Genomic DNA, 17,203 nt, shown 5'->3' on the forward strand with positions numbered 1-17,203 from the left:
ACTCCTCCCAATCAATCAAACATTACACTGTTCTTGCAGTGTCTAGCCTCTGGTGAAAGGCAGCATGCACAGTAATAGCATGATTTTACCTACACTCCTGCACTTACCAGTGAACAGAGAATGTGCAGTTAGCAGGTACAACAAGCACCTGCATCTCTTCGTGTGTCGAATACAATGCTGCAAGATGGAAGTCTGAGAACAGGATACTGAAAGGGCTCAAGGTAGAACAGCAGCAAACGGAGAAATACTTCCATTAGCATCTTTATTATATAATTATTGGAAACCAACACAGTTTTTATATAAAATAATGTAGTTAAAAACTGGTGTGCCAGAAAAACATACAAAGCAGTTCTTGGAATCACCCCCTCTGCCTGAACTACAGCTATTAAGATACTCATGTATAGTTGAATGTGGATCAGAGTTGCTTCCATTTTAATTTGACAAGCACAGTAGTTTGATCAATATAGCTGTGGATAGGAATTCTATGCTGACCACTTTAAATGTTTTACAAATATGTCCTGCACATTGCATTCATTGGTAGACAAGTTACTCCAAGATGGTCAGTTTCCACTGAAAGTTTCTGTTAATCTTTGGTGGCATAAAAATTTCTGCATCTGAAACAAAAACATACACACAATAAAAAAAATTACAATGCCAAAAAATTTGAGAATCAGACAAACTCCAGTGTTATATTTTTTAAAACATTTTTTGTTACATTTGTACCCCGCGCTTTCCCACTCATGGCAGGCTCAATGCATTTGTATACAGGTACTTATTTGTACCTGGGGCAATGGAGGGTTAAGTGACTTGCCCAGAGTCACAAGGAGCTGCCTGTGCCTGAAGTGGGAATTGAACTCAGTTCCTCAGTTCCCCAGGACCAAAGTCCACCACCCTAACCACTAGGCCACTCCTCCACTCTCATAAGTTTTATTAAAACCACATTAAGCAACTGCTGAGCTAACGTTCACTTTTTCCTATCCACTGGACAGAGTTTGTCAGCTTGCAATTCTTGTTAAACTGGATGTGCTCTCCAAGTCAGAGGTGAAGCTGTTTATAGGTTACACAGTGTCTTTTCTTAAAGGATATTATTGGGAGAAGAGATGCAACCTCAATAATTCCAAACAGTAAGACTGCTAGTGGAAGAGCTAATTGTAAAGTAGTCATTTCACTCATTTTGGCCAATATATGCTGTAAATGGGAAACCTCCTATAAATCAAAGGAAGCAGCAAACCACAGGGCAAAAGACAAAGTGACAGCTAACAGAACAGCATTTCCCTACATTAATAAGGACAAGAAGGGTCCTCAAAGGGAATTATGGCAGAGGCGGGACTCTGGGGGAGGAAAACATGAAAGAAGGGAAGGTAGAGCTTCTACTCAACAGTGACACAGATATGCAGGTGCAGGAAGCAGGGACAGCTGTTGCAGATGAAGGTGGCCATATAACAGTAGGGTTTTTCAGCCAGCAGGCAAAGTAGGGGAGCAACTGCAGATGAAGGTTGACATACAACAGCATGAGGAAGAGGATGAGAAACCAGTGAAAGCTGACAATCAGAGCTGCAAGGAACAGAAAAGGAATGCATGGATGAGTGTTTAACCTGTTAAGTGAGAAAATCTCTGGGAAAAGCAGGTAAGCAATAAGGTTGCTATTTGTGGAGTTGACTTCCTTTGGATGTCAGTAAAAATCTAGGCACTGATCTTAGATACCTGCCAGTTGCTACTTTTACCAACCTTGAAGTGGAGAGGTAGCAGATCTCTTTTGCTGAAAAGATGCCATAATACTGTTTGCAGTAGAATTGGGACCTAGAACCTAAAGTATAGAAAAAAAAAGTCCTGTTTAATGAACAAGACCATAAAATACAGTAGTTGTAACTTTTATTACATACCATGAAAATTTAAATGTATGATTAGAATAAAAACAATCTACTCTTCTTCAGAGTTACTTTCTTTCCTCAGTGGAAGTAGCATACTCTATAGGTATGCATGAACTAGCTGGTTTTCAAAAAGTAAGAAGCAGGTGCTTAGATATGCTGGGGAGCTCAAGCCAGAAATTTTGGGAGGTGGACTCAAAACCCACAGCGAATGCTACATACCTGTAGAAGGTATTCTCCGAGGACAGCAGGCTGATTGTTCTCACTGATGGGTGACGTCCACGGCAGCCCCTCCAATCGGAATCTTCCTAGCAAAGTCCTTTGCTAGCCCTCGCGCGCCCGCGCGCATGCGCGGCCGTCTTCCCGCCCGAAACCGGCTCAAGCCGGCCAGTCTCGTATTGTAGCAAAAGAGAAACAAGGGAAGACTCAACTCCAAAGGGGAGGCGGGCGGGTTTGTGAGAACAATCAGCCTGCTGTCCTCGGAGAATACCTTCTACAGGTATGTAGCATTCGCTTTCTCCGAGGACAAGCAGGCTGCTTGTTCTCACTGATGGGGTATCCCTAGCCCCCAGGCTCACTCAAAACAACAACCATGGTCATTGGGCCTCGCAACGGCGAGGACATAACTGAGATTGACCTAAAAAATTTACCAACTAACTGAGAGTGCAGCCTGGAACAGAACAAACAGGGCCCTCGGGGGGTGGAGTTGGATCCTAAAGCCCAAACAGGTTCTGAAGAACTGACTGCCCGAACCGACTGTCGCGTCGGGTATCCTGCTGCAGGCAGTAATGAGATGTGAATGTGTGGACAGATGACCACGTCGCAGCTTTGCAAATTTCTTCAATGGAGGCTGACTTCAAGTGGGCTACCGACGCAGCCATGGCTCTAACATTATGAGCCGTGACATGACCCTCAAGAGCCAGCCCCGCCTGGGCGTAAGTGAAGGAAATGCAATCTGCTAGCCAATTTGATATGGTGCGTTTCCCTACAGCCACTCCCCTCCTATTGGGATCAAAAGAAACAAACAATTGGGCGGACTGTCTGTGGGGCTGTGTCCGCTCCAGATAGAAGGCCAATGCTCTCTTGCAGTCCAATGTGTGCAGCTGACGTTCAGCAGGGCAGGAATGAGGACGGGGAAAGAATGTTGGCAAGACAATTGACTGGTTCAGATGGAACTCCGACACGACCTTTGGCAAGAACTTAGGGTGAGTGCGGAGGACTACTCTGTTATGATGAAATTTGGTGTAAGGGGCCTGGGCTACCAGGGCCTGAAGCTCACTGACTCTACGAGCTGAAGTAACTGCCACCAAGAAAATGACCTTCCAGGTCAAGTACTTCAGATGGCAGGAATTCAGTGGCTCAAAAGGAGGTTTCATCAGCTGGGTGAGAACGACATTGAGATCCCATGACACTGTAGGAGGCTTGACAGGGGGCTTTGACAAAAGCAAACCTCTCATGAAGCGAACAACTAAAGGCTGTCCTGAGATCGGCTTACCTTCCACATGGTAATGGTATGCACTGATTGCGCTAAGGTGAACTCTTACAGAGTTGGTCTTGAGACCAGACTCAGACAAGTGCAGAAAATATTCAAGCAGGGTCTGTGTAGGACAAGAGCGAGGAGCTAGGGCCTTGCTGTCACACCAGACGGCAAACCTCCTCCATAGAAAGAAGTAACTCCTCTTAGTGGAATCTTTCCTGGAAGCAAGCAAGATACGGGAGACACCCTCTGACAGGCCCAAAGAGGCAAAGTCTACGCTCTCAACATCCAGGCCGTGAGAGCCAGGGACCGGAGGCTGGGATGCAGAAGAGCCCCTTCGTCCTGCGTGATGAGGGTCGGAAAACACTCCAATCTCCACGGTTCTTCGGAGGATAACTCCAGAAGAAGAGGGAACCAGATCTGACGCGGCCAAAAAGGAGCAATCAGAATCATGGTGCCTCGGTCTTGCTTGAGTTTCAACAAAGTCTTCCCCACCAGAGGAATGGGAGGATAAGCATACAGCAGGCCCTCCCCCCAATCCAGGAGGAAGGCATCCGATGCCAGTCTGCCGGGGGCCTGAAGCCTGGAACAGAACTGAGGGACTTTGTGGTTCACTCGAGATGCGAAGAGATCCACCAAGGGGGTGCCCCACGCTTGGAAGATCTGGCGCACCACTCTGGAGTTGAGCGACCACTCGTGAGGTTGCATAATCCTGCTCAGTCTGTCGGCCAGACTGTTGTTTACGCCTGCCAGATATGTGGCTTGGAGCACCATGCCGAGACGGCGAGCCCAGAGCCACATGCTGACGGCTTCCTGACACAGGGGGCGAGATCCGGTGCCCCCCTGCTTGTTGACATAGTACATGGCAACCTGGTTGTCTGTCTGAATTTGGATAATTTGATGGGACAGCCGATCTCTGAAAGCCTTCAGAGCGTTCCAGATCGCTCGCAACTCCAGGAGAATGATCTGTAGACCGCGTTCCTGGAGGGACCAGCTTCCTTGGGTGTGAAGCCCATCGACATGAGCTCCCCATCCCAGGAGAGACGCATCCGTTGTCAGCACTTTTTGTGGCTGAGGAATTTGGAAAGGACGTCCCAGAGTCAAATTGGACCAGATTGTCCACCAATACAGGGATTCGAGAAAACTCGTGGACAGGTGGATCACGTCTTCTAGACCCCCAGCAGCCTGATACCACTGGGAGGCTAGGGTCCACTGAGCAGATCTCATGTGAAGACGGGCCATGGGAGTCACATGAACTGTGGAGGCCATGTGGCCCAGCAATCTCAACATCTGCCGAGCTGTGATCTGCTGGGACGCTCGCACCCGCGAGACGAGGGACAACAAGTTGTTGGCCCTCGTCTCTGGGAGATAGGTGCGAGCCGTCCGAGAATCCAGCAGAGCTCCTATGAATTTGAGTTTCTGCACTGGGAGAAGATGGGACTTTGGATAATTTATCACAAACCCCAGTAGCTCCAGGAGGCGAATAGTCATCTGCATGGACTGCAGGGCTCCTGCCTCGGATGTGTTCTTCACCAGCCAATCGTCGAGATATGGGAACACATGCACCCCCAGCCTGCGAAGTGCCGCTGCTAATACAGCTAGGCACTTTGTGAACACCCTGGGCGCAGAGGCGAGCCCAAAGGGTAGCACACAGTACTGGAAGTGGCGTGTGCCCAACTGAAATCGCAGATACTGTCTGTGAGCTGGCAGTATCGGGATGTGTGTGTAGGCATCCTTCAAGTCCAGAGAGCATAGCCAATCGTTTTGCTGAATCATGGGGAGAAGGGTGCCCAGGGAAAGCATCCTGAACTTTTCTTTTACGAGATATTTGTTCAGGGCCCTTAGGTCTAGGATGGGACGCATCCCCCCTGTTTTCTTTTCCACAAGGAAGTACCTGGAATAGAATCCCAGCCCTTCTTGCCCGGATGGCACGGGCTCGACCGCATTGGCGCTGAGAAGGGCGGAGAGTTCCTCTGCAAGTACCTGCTTGTGCTGGAAGCTGTAGGATTGAGCTCCCGGTGGACAATTTGGAGGTTTTGAGGCCAAATTGAGGGTGTATCCTTGCCGGACTATTTGCAGAACCCACTGATCGGAGGTTATGAGAGGCCACCTTTGGTGAAAAGCTTTCAACCTCCCCCCGACCGGCAGGTCGCCCGGCACTGACACTTGGATGTCGGCTATGCTCTGCTGGAGCCAGTCAAAAGCTCGCCCCTTGCTTTTGCTGGGGAGCCGCGGGGCCTTGCTGAGGCGCACGCTGCTGACGAGAGCGAGCGCGCTGGGGCTTAGCCTGGGCCGCAGGCTGTCGAGAAGGAGGGTTGTACCTACGCTTGCCAGAAGAGTAGGGAACAGTCCTCCTTCCCCAAAAAAATCTTCTACCTGTAGAGGTAGATGCTGAAGGCTGCCGGCGGGAGAACTTGTCGAATGCGGTATCCCGCTGGTGGAGATGCTCTACCACCTGCTCGACTTTCTCTCCAAAAATATTGTCCGCACGGCAAGGCGAGTCCGCAATCCGCTGCTGGAGTCTATTTTCCAGGTCGGAGGCACGCAGCCATGAGAGCCTGCGCATCACCACACCTTGAGCAGCGGCCCTGGACGCAACATCAAAGGTGTCATACACCCCCTCTGGCCAGGAATTTTCTGCACGCCTTCAGCTGCCTGACCACCTCCTGAAAAGGCTTGGCTTGCTCAGGGGGGAGAGCATCAACCAAGCCCGCCAACTGCCGCACATTGTTCCGCATGTGTATGCTCGGTAGAGCTGGTAAGACTGGATTTTGGCCACGAGCATAGAGGAATGGTAGGCCTTCCTCCCAAAGGAGTCTAAGGTTCTAGAGTCTTTGCCCGGGGGCGCCGAAGCATGCTCCCTAGAACTCTTAGCCTTCTTTAGGGCCAGATCCACAACTCCAGAGTCGTGAGGCAACTGAGTGCGCATCAGCTCTGGGTCCCCATGGATCCGGTACTGGGACTCGATCTTCTTGGGGATGTGGGGGTTACTTAATGGCTTGGTCCAGTTCGCAAGCAATGTCTTTTTCAGGACATGGTGCAAGGGAACAGTGGACGCTTCCTTAGGTGGAGAAGGATAGTCCAGGAGCTCAAACATTTCAGCCCTGGGCTCGTCCTCCACAACCACCGGGAAGGGGATGGCCGTAGACATCTCCCGGACAAAGGAAGCAAAAGACAGACTCTCGGGAGGAGAAAGCTGTCTTTCAGGAGAGGGAGTGGGATCGGAAGGAAGACCCTCAGACTCCTCGTCAGAGAAATATCTGGGGTCTTCTTCTTCTTCCCACGAGGCCTCACCCTCGGTGTCAGACACAAGTTCACGGACCTGTGTCTGCAACCTTGCCCGGCTCGACTCGGTGGAGCCACGTCCACGATGGGGGCGTCGAGAGGTAGACTCCCCTGCCCGCATCGGCGAAGCTCCCTCCGCCGACGTAGTCGGGGAGCCCTCCTGGGAGGTGGCCGCAGTCGGCACCGCACGCGGGTACCAACGTCGGGGACCTCACCCCGGGCGATGGGCCAGCCGGCGCCACGCTCGACGGTACCGGAGGCGCAAGCACCGCCGGTACCGGAGGGGTAGGGCGCAACAGCTCTCCCAGAATCTCTGGGAGAACGGCCCGGAGGCTCTCGTTCAGAGCGGCTGCAGAGAAAGGCAGGGAGGTCGATGCAGGCGTCGACGTTAGAACCTGTTCCGGGCGTGGAGGCTGGTCCGGGCTGTCCAGAGTGGAGCGCATCGACACCTCCTGAACAGAGGGTGAGCGGTCCTCTCGGTGCCGATGCCTGCTGGGTGCCGACTCCCTCGGCGACCCAGAGCTCTCGGTGCCGACGCGGGGAGGAGACCGGTGTCGATGCTTCTTCGATTTCTTCCGAAGCATGTCACCGGAGCTCCCCGGCACCGACGAGGAGGACGTAGAATCCATCCGTCGCTTCCTCAGGGCCGAGGTCGAAGCAGGTCGATCCCGGGGGGGCTGTACCGCAGGAGCCCTCAGGGTAGGGGGAGACCCACCCGAAGGCTCACCGCCACCAGCAGGGGAATGGACAGCCCTCACCTGCACTCCACCCGATGCACCACCGTCCGACGACATCAGGAGACGAGGTCCCGGTACCACCGACGTCGATGCAGCTATCCGATGTCTCGGCGCCGATGCAGAGGGCCGATGCCTCGATGCACTGGCGGCCAAGGATGAAGGTCTGGACGCTGATGACGTCGATGCACACGATGACCCCGGTGCCGATGCCGACGAAGAGCCCGAGAACAAAACGTTCCACTGGGCCAATCTCGCTACCTGAGTCCGCCTTTGTAACAGGGAACACAGACTACAGTTCTGAGGACGGTGCTCGGCCCCCAGACACTGAAGACACGAAGAGTGCCTATCAGTGAGCGAGATTACCCGGGCGCACTGGGTGCACTTCTTGAAGCCGCTGGAAGGCTTCGATGTCATGGGCGGAAAAATCACGCCGGCGAAATCAAAATCCGAAATGACGAATTTGGAGCACCAAAACTTTAAGGGAGAAAAATCTCGACCGATGGCCGAAAAGAGGCCTACCCCGACGACGAAAGAAAACTTACCGGGGCGAAAACTGGAAACACGGGAAGGGGCAAACGAAACCCAAGGGGGTTTCCGGAGCACTTCCCGAACAAAGTTAGAACTTTTCCGAAGAAAAAAACACGTCTATTTTAAAACGGACGCGCGAGGTCGACTCTCCGGGGCTCGACACGACAAAAACACAGCCGTACCGAGTGCGGACGAAAGAAGACTGGCCGGCTTGAGCCGGTTTCGGGCGGGAAGACGGCCGCGCATGCGCGGTGCGCGCGGGCGCGCGAGGGCTAGCAAAGGACTTTGCTAGGAAGATTCCGATTGGAGGGGCTGCCGTGGACGTCACCCATCAGTGAGAACAAGCAGCCTGCTTGTCCTCGGAGAACATTAGCTTATTCCCTCCTGGAATGATACCACTAGTTCATAGAACTTGGGAGTCCCAGGGTTTGGCTCGTTGGGGACAACTGTTTAATGATGCTTTCCTGACTTTTGGGGTGCTAACGTGAGACTACAATTTATTTCCTTCTCACCAATATGCTTATATGCAGTTGAAACATCTAGAAACATAGAATCATGATGGCAGATAAAGGACAAATGGCCCATCCTCTGTAACCCCTAACTGTTCTTTTTCCTAAGGAATCCCACGTGCTTATCCCAAGCTCTCTTAAACTCTGACACAGTCCTTGACTCCACAACCTCCACCAGGAGGCCATTCTACGCTTCCACCACCCTTTACATGAAATAATACTTTCTTAGATTCTTCCTAAGCTTATTCCCCCTTAACTTCATCATATACCCCCTCGTTCCAGAATTTTCCTTCAGTTGAAAAAGGCTCACTTTCTGTACATTTATGCCCTTGAGATATTTAAACATCTCTATCATATCTCCTCTCTCCCAGCATATACATGTTGAGGTTCATACGTTTGCCCCTATATTTTTTATATTAAAGACCACTTACCAATTTTGTAGCCGCCCTCTGGACCGACTCCATCCTGTTTGTATCTTTCTGTAGGTGCAGTCTCCAGAACTGCATCTAGTACTCTATATGGCCTCACCAGAGACTTATACAAGGGCACTATCACCTCTTTTTTCCTGCTGGTCATCTCTCTCTTTATGCACCCAAGCATCCTTCTGGCTTTGACCATCGCTTTTTCTGTCTGTTTGAAAGCTTTAAGGTCATCAGACACATTCACCCCCGTCCCTCTCTTCTTTTGTACACAGAAGCACTTCACCCCCTATATTGTACCATTCCCTCGGATTCTTGCAACCCAAGTGCATGACTCTGTATTTTTTAGCATTAAATCTTAGTTGCCAAATATTGGACCATTCCTCCAGTTTCGCTAGGTCCTTCCTCATGTCATGCAGAGTTTGGTATCATCCGCAAAGAGAAAAACCTTACCAGACAGCCCTTCCCACAGTATCACTCACAAAGACGTTAAAAAGAGCCAGCCCGAGGACCGATCCCTGCAGTACTCCACTGATAACATCTCTTTCTTCAGAGCAAGGTAAAATTATGTATCATACCTGATAATTTTCTTTCCATTAATCATAGCTGATCAATCCATAGACTGGTGGGTTGTGTCCATCTACCAGCAGGTGGAGATAGAGAGCAATCCTTTTGCCTCCCTATATGTGGTCATGTGCTGCCGGAAACTCCTCAGTATGTCGATATCCAAGCTCCATCCGCAGGACTCAGCACTTAGAGAATTACACCCACAAAGGGACACTCTGCCCAGCTCACCACCGCCGAAACGGGGGAGGGGAATTAACCCAGTTCATCCCCACACAAGTGGGGGAGGGGAATCCGTCCAGCTCATCCCCGCGGAGCGGGGGAGGGACACCACCCCGCCGATGCGGGGGGATCTGGCTTATCCTGCAACCGCAACCGCGGGAGGAGCTGACTGACCCTAACACCGCCGAAGCGGGAGGGATACAAAGCTGCCCTACAGCCGCACGAAGTGGGAGGGAGCGCCGGCAGAATTTATGTCTCAATCCAGCCCCGTAAAACGGAGGGGGAGAGGATGCAGCAGCTCACTGTAACACAAACTCGTCTCAACTCTTGAAGAATCCCATTGAAAAAACTTGAACACGAAGTCCTCCTGAACAGGAACTGAAGACTAAACTTGAACCTGAAAGGCAACCAGAATATAAACAGTACAGATATCTGGGAGGGGCTATGGATTGATCAGCTATGATTAATGGAAAGAAAATTATCAGGTATGATACATAATTTTACCTTCCATATCATCATGCTGATCAATCCATAGACTGGTGGGATGTACCGAAGCAGTACTCACCCAGGGCGGGACATTGAAATCCCTGACCGCAACACTGAAGCTCCAAACCGGGCCTCCGCCCGAGCAGCCACAGTCAAGTGGTAATGCCTGGAGAAGGTATGGGCCGATGCCCAAGTTGCCGCCTTGCATATCTCTTCCAAGGAGACGGACCCGGCCTCTGCCATCGAGGCCGCCTGAGCTCTAGTGGAGTGAGCCTTCAGCTGAATAGGCGGCACCTTCCCCGCGGCCACATAAGCCGCTGCAATGGCTTCCTTGACCCATCTTGCCACTGTAGGCTTAGCAGCCTGCAGACCCTTACGAGGACCTGCAAACAGGACAAACAGATGATCCGATTTCCGGAAATCATTGGTCACTTCCAAGTATCTGATGATGACTCGTCTCACATCCAGATATTTGAGAGCAGAGTATTCCTCTGGGTAGTCCTCCCTACGAAAGGAGGGAGACAGAGCTGCTGATTCACATGGAAGCGAGAAACAATCTTGGGCAGGAAGGAAGGCACTGTGCGAATAGTCACTCCTGCCTCAGTGAACTGCAGAAAAGGCTCTCGACATGAGAGTGCCTGGAGCTCGGAAACTCTTCTGGCTGAAGTGATAGCCACCAAAAAGACTGCTTTCAACATCAGGTCTTTCAGAGATGCCCTCGAGAAGGGTTCAAAAGGCGGCTTCTGCAAGGCTCTTAGCACCAGGTTGAGATTCCACGCAGGCACCACTGAGTGCAGAGGAGGGCGCAGGTGATTAACTCCCTTGAGAAAACGTACCACATCTGGCTGCGAAGCCAGGGAAGCACCCTTCAGGCGGCCCCTGAAGCAAGCCAGAGCCGCTACCTGGACTTTAAGGGAACTGAGCGACAGGCCTTTCTCCAGACCTTCTTGCAGGAACGCCAGCACTGAAGAAATTGGAGCAGTGAAGGGAGAAAGTGAGCCTGCTTCACACCACGCTGCAAAGGTACGCCAAACCCTGGCGTAAGCAGTAGAAGTAGAGCGCTTCCTCGCTCTCAGCATAGTGGCGATGACCTTGTCTGAGAAGCCCTTCTTCCTCAGACGCTGCCGCTCAATAGCCAGGCCGTAAGACCAAAGGGGGAGGGATCCTCCATCACCACGGGACCCTGATGCAACAGGCCCTGCTCCACTGGCAGCCGCAGAGAGTCGTCCACTGAGAGCCTGATCAAGTCCGCATACCAGGGACGTCTGGGCCAGTCCGGACCCACCAGGATTATTCGGCCCGGATGCTTTGCCACCCTGTCTAGTACCCTGCCCAACATGGGCCAGGGCGGGAACACATAGAGAAGCTCCTGTGTCGGCCACTGTTGGAGAAGAGCATCTACTCCCAGAGATCGAGGGTCCCGTCCTCTGCTGAAAAAGCGCGGCACTTGGCAATTGGCCGATGACGCCATCAGATCTAGGCTCGGCTGGCCCCAGCGCTTCGTGATGTCCAAGAACGCCTGAGCCGATAACTGCCACTCTCCGGGATCCAAGGTATGGCGACTGAGAAAGTCCGCCTTGACATTCATGACTCCGGCAATGTGGGCCGCTGACAGCTGTTCCAGGTTTGCTTCCGCCCACTGGCATAGATTCATGGCTTCCTTGGCTAGAGGGGCGCTCTTGGTACCTCCCTGGCGGTTGACATAGGCCACAGCCGTGGCATTGTCCGACAGGACCCGTACTGGCTTCAACGCCAGTACCGGGAGGAACTCCAAAAGCGCCAACCGAATGGCTCTGAGTTCCAGGAGGTTGATAGACCACTTTGCCTCTGCAGGAGACCAGAGCCCCTGCGCTGTCCTTCCCAAGCAGTGGGCTCCCCAGCCCGTCAGAGGCGTCCATTGTGACGACAATCCACTCCGGGGTCACAAGAGGCATCCCTGCAGACAACTTGTCTGTCTTCAGCCACCAGCTCAGCGCCTTGCGCACTGCTGGGTCCAAGGGAAGGCGCACAGCATAATCCTCCGACACCGGAGTCCAGCGCTGCAGCAGAGAGTGTTGTAGTGGTCTCATATGAGCCCTGGCCCAGGGCACTACTTCCATCGTGGCCGTCATAGAGCCCAACAGCTGCACATAGTCCCAAGCCCGAAGCAGAGAGGCTACTAGGAACTGGTCCACCTGAGCCTGAAGTTTGACAATCCGATTGTCCGGCAGGAACACTCTGCCCACTTGGGTGTCGAATCGAACTCCCAGATACTCCAGGGACTGAGTCGGGCGCAGCTGGCTTTTCTCCCAGTTGATGATCCACCCCAGGGAGCTCAAAAGAGCAATCACCCGGTCCACAGCTTTGCCGCACTCTGCATAAGAGGGGGCTCGGATCAACCAGTCGTCCAGATAAGGATGGACTTGTACTCTTTCCTTTCGCAGGAAGGCCGCAATGACCACCATTACTTTGGAGAAGGTCCGCGGAGCAGTAGCCAACCCGAACGGGAGGGCTCTGAACTGGAAGTGTCGGCTCAGGACTGCAAAACGCAGAAAGCGTTGATGAGGCCAGATGGGAATATGCAAGTACGCTTCCTTGATGTCCAAGGATGGCAGGAACTCCCCTGCCTTCACTGCCGCTATAACAGAGCGGAGAGTCTCCATGCGAAAGTGCCGAACTTTCAAGGCCCGATTGACCCCTTTGAGGTCGAGGATAGGCCGTACAGAACCTCCTTTCTTTGGTACCACAAAGTAAATGGAGTAACGTCCCTTGCCAAGCTGATTTTCTGGCACCGAAACGACCGCACCCAGGCGGATCAGATTGTCCAAGGTCTGCTGCACTGCCACAGCTTTGACCGGAGACTTGCAGGGAGAGAGTACAAACCCGTCTCTTAAGGGTCGGCAGAACTCTAGCTTGTAGCCGTCTCTGATGACTTCCAGCACCCAAGCGTCTGAAGTTACCCTGGTCCACTCGCCCAGAAACGAGGACAGGCGTCCTCCAATCTGCACTGGGCCATGGACCAGGACCCCGTCATTGGGTACGAGACCCTGGGGGAGGACCGGAGGGCGCACCTCCGGGACGGCGGTCTCTGCGAAAGGAATGCTGCTTGGGGGAGAAGTCCCTCTTGAAGGAAGAGGTGGCAGAGGTGCCCGACTTGCCCGGGTGGTACCGACGGGCTTCCTGAAACCGTCCTCTGGAGATACCGGGGCGAGCACTGGCCCGAGCCCTGACCTCTGGTAACCTCTTGCCCTTAGACGTGCCGAGATCGGTCACAATTTTGTCCAGCTCGACCCCAAAGAGCAGCTTGCCTTTAAAAGGCAACTTAGCCAGGCGGGACTTAGAGGCGTGGTCCGCAGACCAATGTTTCAGCCAAAGCCACCGCTGCGCAGAGACTGTCTGAGCCATACCTTTAGCCGAGGCTCTCAAGACATCATACAGAAAGTCTGCCAAATAAGCCAAGCCCGATTCCAGGGCCGGCCAATGAGCCCTCAAGGAAGGATCCGAGGGGGAAGCCCGCTGCACAATCGTGAGGCAAGCCCTGGCCTCATAGGAGCCGCAAACTGAGGCCTGCAAACTTAAGGCAGCCGCCTCGAAGGACGACCTTAAGGCCGCCTCCAATCTTCTGTCTTGGGCGTCCTTTTTAGGGCCGTGCCACCTTCCACCGGCAACGCCGTTTTCTTAGTCACCGCAGTGATTAAGAATCCACGGTAGGCCAAAGAAAGCCTCCATTCACTTTCAGGCAAAGGATAGAGGCGGGACATAGCCCTAGCCACTTTGAGGCTCGCTTCCGGGACATCCCATTGAGCCGAAATTAAGGTGTGCATGGCATCATGCACGTGGAAGGTTTTAGGCGGGCGCTTCGTCCCCAGAATAATGGCGGAGCCAACAGGGGCTGAGGGAGAGACTTCCTCTGGAGAGGAAATCTTCAAAATGCTCATGGCCTGCACTAACAGGTTGGGCAAATCCTCTGAGCGAAAGATCCGCGCTGCAGAGGGGTCATCCGCTCCATCCGAGCGGGAATCCGTCTCCTCCAAGGAATCCCCAAAGGACCGTTGGGAGAACTCAGATACGCTGCCCTCATCTACATCAGAGGAAACAGAGTCCTCTAAGGCCTGGGAATCCACCCGAGGGCGTTTACTTCCGGGGGCCTCAACCCTTTATCGACAAGGGAGCAGGGGCAGCGTTTTGCATAAGGAAGGCCTGATGCAGCAGCAAAATAAACTCGGGGGAGAAACCCCTCAGGACTGTGCACTTCAGCAGCCTGGGCCACAGCCCTAGACGCACCTGCAACCGGCGCTCGCAAGAGCGGGGGAGAAACATGCTGCGCATCCAAGATGGCGTCCGGCGCGACACTCCGCGAAGGAGCCGCACGGAAGAACGGCGCTTAACTTTAGCCGCTTTTTGCCGTCGCCCAAATCAAGGGCGGCCATGGCATTAACGTCTCCCAGCTCAAGGGCGGCCCAAGAAGAAGCCGTCCGAGCAGCATGGCCGGCCAAGATGGCGGAGGCGAGCAGCGGGGGATGGGCGTTTATGGCGGGAAAAACCGCCGCACCGGAGGAAGACCCGGGACACTGACCGGCCTCCAAACTGACACCCAACAAGGGCGAATCAGACTTTAAGACCCCTGCATCCCCGCTAGAAGCGCACACGCGGTCCGGGGAGCGATTCTTCGCGCCCTCGCCCTCCGACGCCATAGGCCACGTGGAGATTGATTGGGGAACCCCCTGCCCGCTATAAAAAGGTAAAAATTACCTGCTTCTCGCTCCGAGCTGTAACGACCTGATGTCCCAGTGAGTAGCTGCAATAAACGTTTAAATAAACGTTGAAATAAACGCCCTTAAGGACGTCCAAATTTTTTTTTTTTTTAACAGAGCCAGCGGGAGGGGGGAGAAAAGGAGGGACCTGGCGCCACCAGGTTTGCACTTGCTCAAGAAGAGCCCTCAACCCCAGGTACTCAACAAAACCTAAAAATTAGGCTTGGAGACCTAGCCAGAGCTGCTGCTGTGTGTGACCACCACCTGCTGAGATAGAGAACATACTGAGGAGTTTCCGGCAGCACATGACCACATATAGGGAGGCAAAAGGATTGCTCTCTATCTCCACCTGCTGGTAGATGGACACAACCCACCAGTCTATGGATTGATCAGCATGATGATATGGAAGTTCCATTTACCACTACCCTCTGTCTCCTTCCATTCAACCAATTTTTAACCTAATCACAGTTACTCCAGGACCCAATCCGTGTGCACTCAATTTATTTATCAGTTGCCTATGCGGAACCGAGTCAAAGGCTTTGCTGAACTCTAAGTATACTACATCTAGTGCCCCTCCCACGTCCAACTGTTTGGTCGCCCAGTCAAAGAAATCAGTCAGATTTGTCTGACATGACCTGCCACTAGTGAAGCCATGCTGTCTCGGGTCCTGCATTGCATTTAATTTGAGAAACCTCACAATCCTCCACTTTAGTAGCATTTCCATTAGTTTACTCACCACCGAGGTCAGACTGATAGGTCAGTCATTCCCAACCTCCTCCTTACTTCCATTCTTGTGCAAAGGAACCACATTTGCCCTTCTCCAGTCCTCTGGAACCACTCCAGTCTCTAAGGAAGCATTGAAGAGGTCAGTCAGCGGAGCTGCCAGAACGTCTCCGAATTCCTTGAACACCCTCGGATGTACCCCATCAGGCTCCATCGCTTTGTCTACTTTTAATTTAGCTAGCTCCTCTCGAACACAGTCCTCCGTGAACGGGTCTTGGTCTACCATACATTCATCCCCTTTAGTATTTGTTTCCTGCAGTCCTACCCTTGGCCTTTCATCCGTGAACACAGAGCAGAAGATCACTAGATGCCAAATGGTCTCCCACCCTGACGTCAGAAACATTCTCTCCATTTGCAAGCACCAGGTCGAGAACACTTCTATCCTGCATCGGTTCTGTTACCCACCACTGAAACAATTCTTCCTTTAGGGAATCCAGGATCTGTTTGCTTCTAGATGACCAAGCAGCAGGGACACCCCAATCGATATCTGGCATATTAAAATCACCTATCAGTAGTACTTCCCCTTTCCTATCTTGTGGATGTTTTTAATTAAGTCTTTGTCCATTTCCTCTGACTGTGAAGGTGACCTGTATATTACTCTGATAAAAATACATTTTCCTTTCCCTCTTTCCAGTTTAACCCACAGCGCTTCTTCCGTACCCCACGTGTCCTGCAGTTCCGTCACTTTAATATCATACTTAGAATATAATGCCACTCCTTCACCTTTTTTTCTTACTCTGTCCTTCATGACTAGATTATAGCCAGGTATAGCAATATCCCAGTTGTGGTTCTCCATGAACCACGTCTCCGTGACCACCACTAAATCTAAGTCTGCTTTCATCATTGTAGCCTCTAGATCTATCTCTAGAAGTTTGTTTCCCATACTATGGGCATTGCTCTACAAGGCTCTCCAGATGTTACTCTTTCTTTCCTCTTCTATAGGGGCAATCAATGTCCTACCTTCCCTGGCATAGGCGATCGGTAGCCCAATTGTTTGGGGAGGCCAAAGGGGGCGGGGTTAGGGGTGGGGCCAGGGGCGGAACTTACCTCCATAATTGTCTGACAACACACAGAAAAAAAAATAAGTAAAAATAAAATAGTCACAATTAATACCTTTTATTAAATTTAGATATTAGATATGTATCATATGTCAAAGAATAAAGTGGTTGCTCAAAGCATATACTAACCACAATCGCTCAACTGCAAAACATTATGCACAACTTTGTGCAAAAACACACTCAGAACCTTACTGTACCATAAATATTACACTGGGCAGACCCTAATACACCAATATACCACCCATACGGAAAATGCAGACCGTCAACAATATGAAACAAGGGATCATAATATCATAATTCTCATGTAGAGCCACAAAACACCCTTTTAGGGTGGATAGTGTTCACAATGAGCTCCTTTTATTAACGACCTTTCTGATGTTTTGGTGCCACCTCAGTAAGGCCAACACACAATCTCTCCACTGCAAAACACTATACACAAACTTGTGCAAAAACACACTCATAACCTTACCAAACCATAACAGCACTTATTCCAAGAACAGGACAAGCTCCAAACTTATGCGTGGAAAGGAAGCA

At 52.0% G+C, this 17,203-nt stretch overlaps 1 protein-coding gene across 1 annotated transcript in view; it reads right to left on the reverse strand.

Moving 5' to 3' along the window:
* Nucleotides 1-245: 245 nt before the first annotated feature.
* Nucleotides 246-17,203, reverse strand: part of ELP1 (elongator complex protein 1) — a 1,128,708-nt gene continuing 1,111,750 nt past the window's right edge. Inside the window, 2 exon segments of the mRNA XM_030194341.1 lie at nt 246-614; nt 1,729-1,807. The gene's annotated coding sequence lies outside the window, so the exon portion shown is untranslated.

The sequence above is a fragment of the Microcaecilia unicolor genome, chromosome 2, assembly GCF_901765095.1.
Source record: "Microcaecilia unicolor chromosome 2, aMicUni1.1, whole genome shotgun sequence".
Taxonomy (NCBI): Eukaryota; Metazoa; Chordata; class Amphibia; order Gymnophiona; family Siphonopidae; genus Microcaecilia; species Microcaecilia unicolor.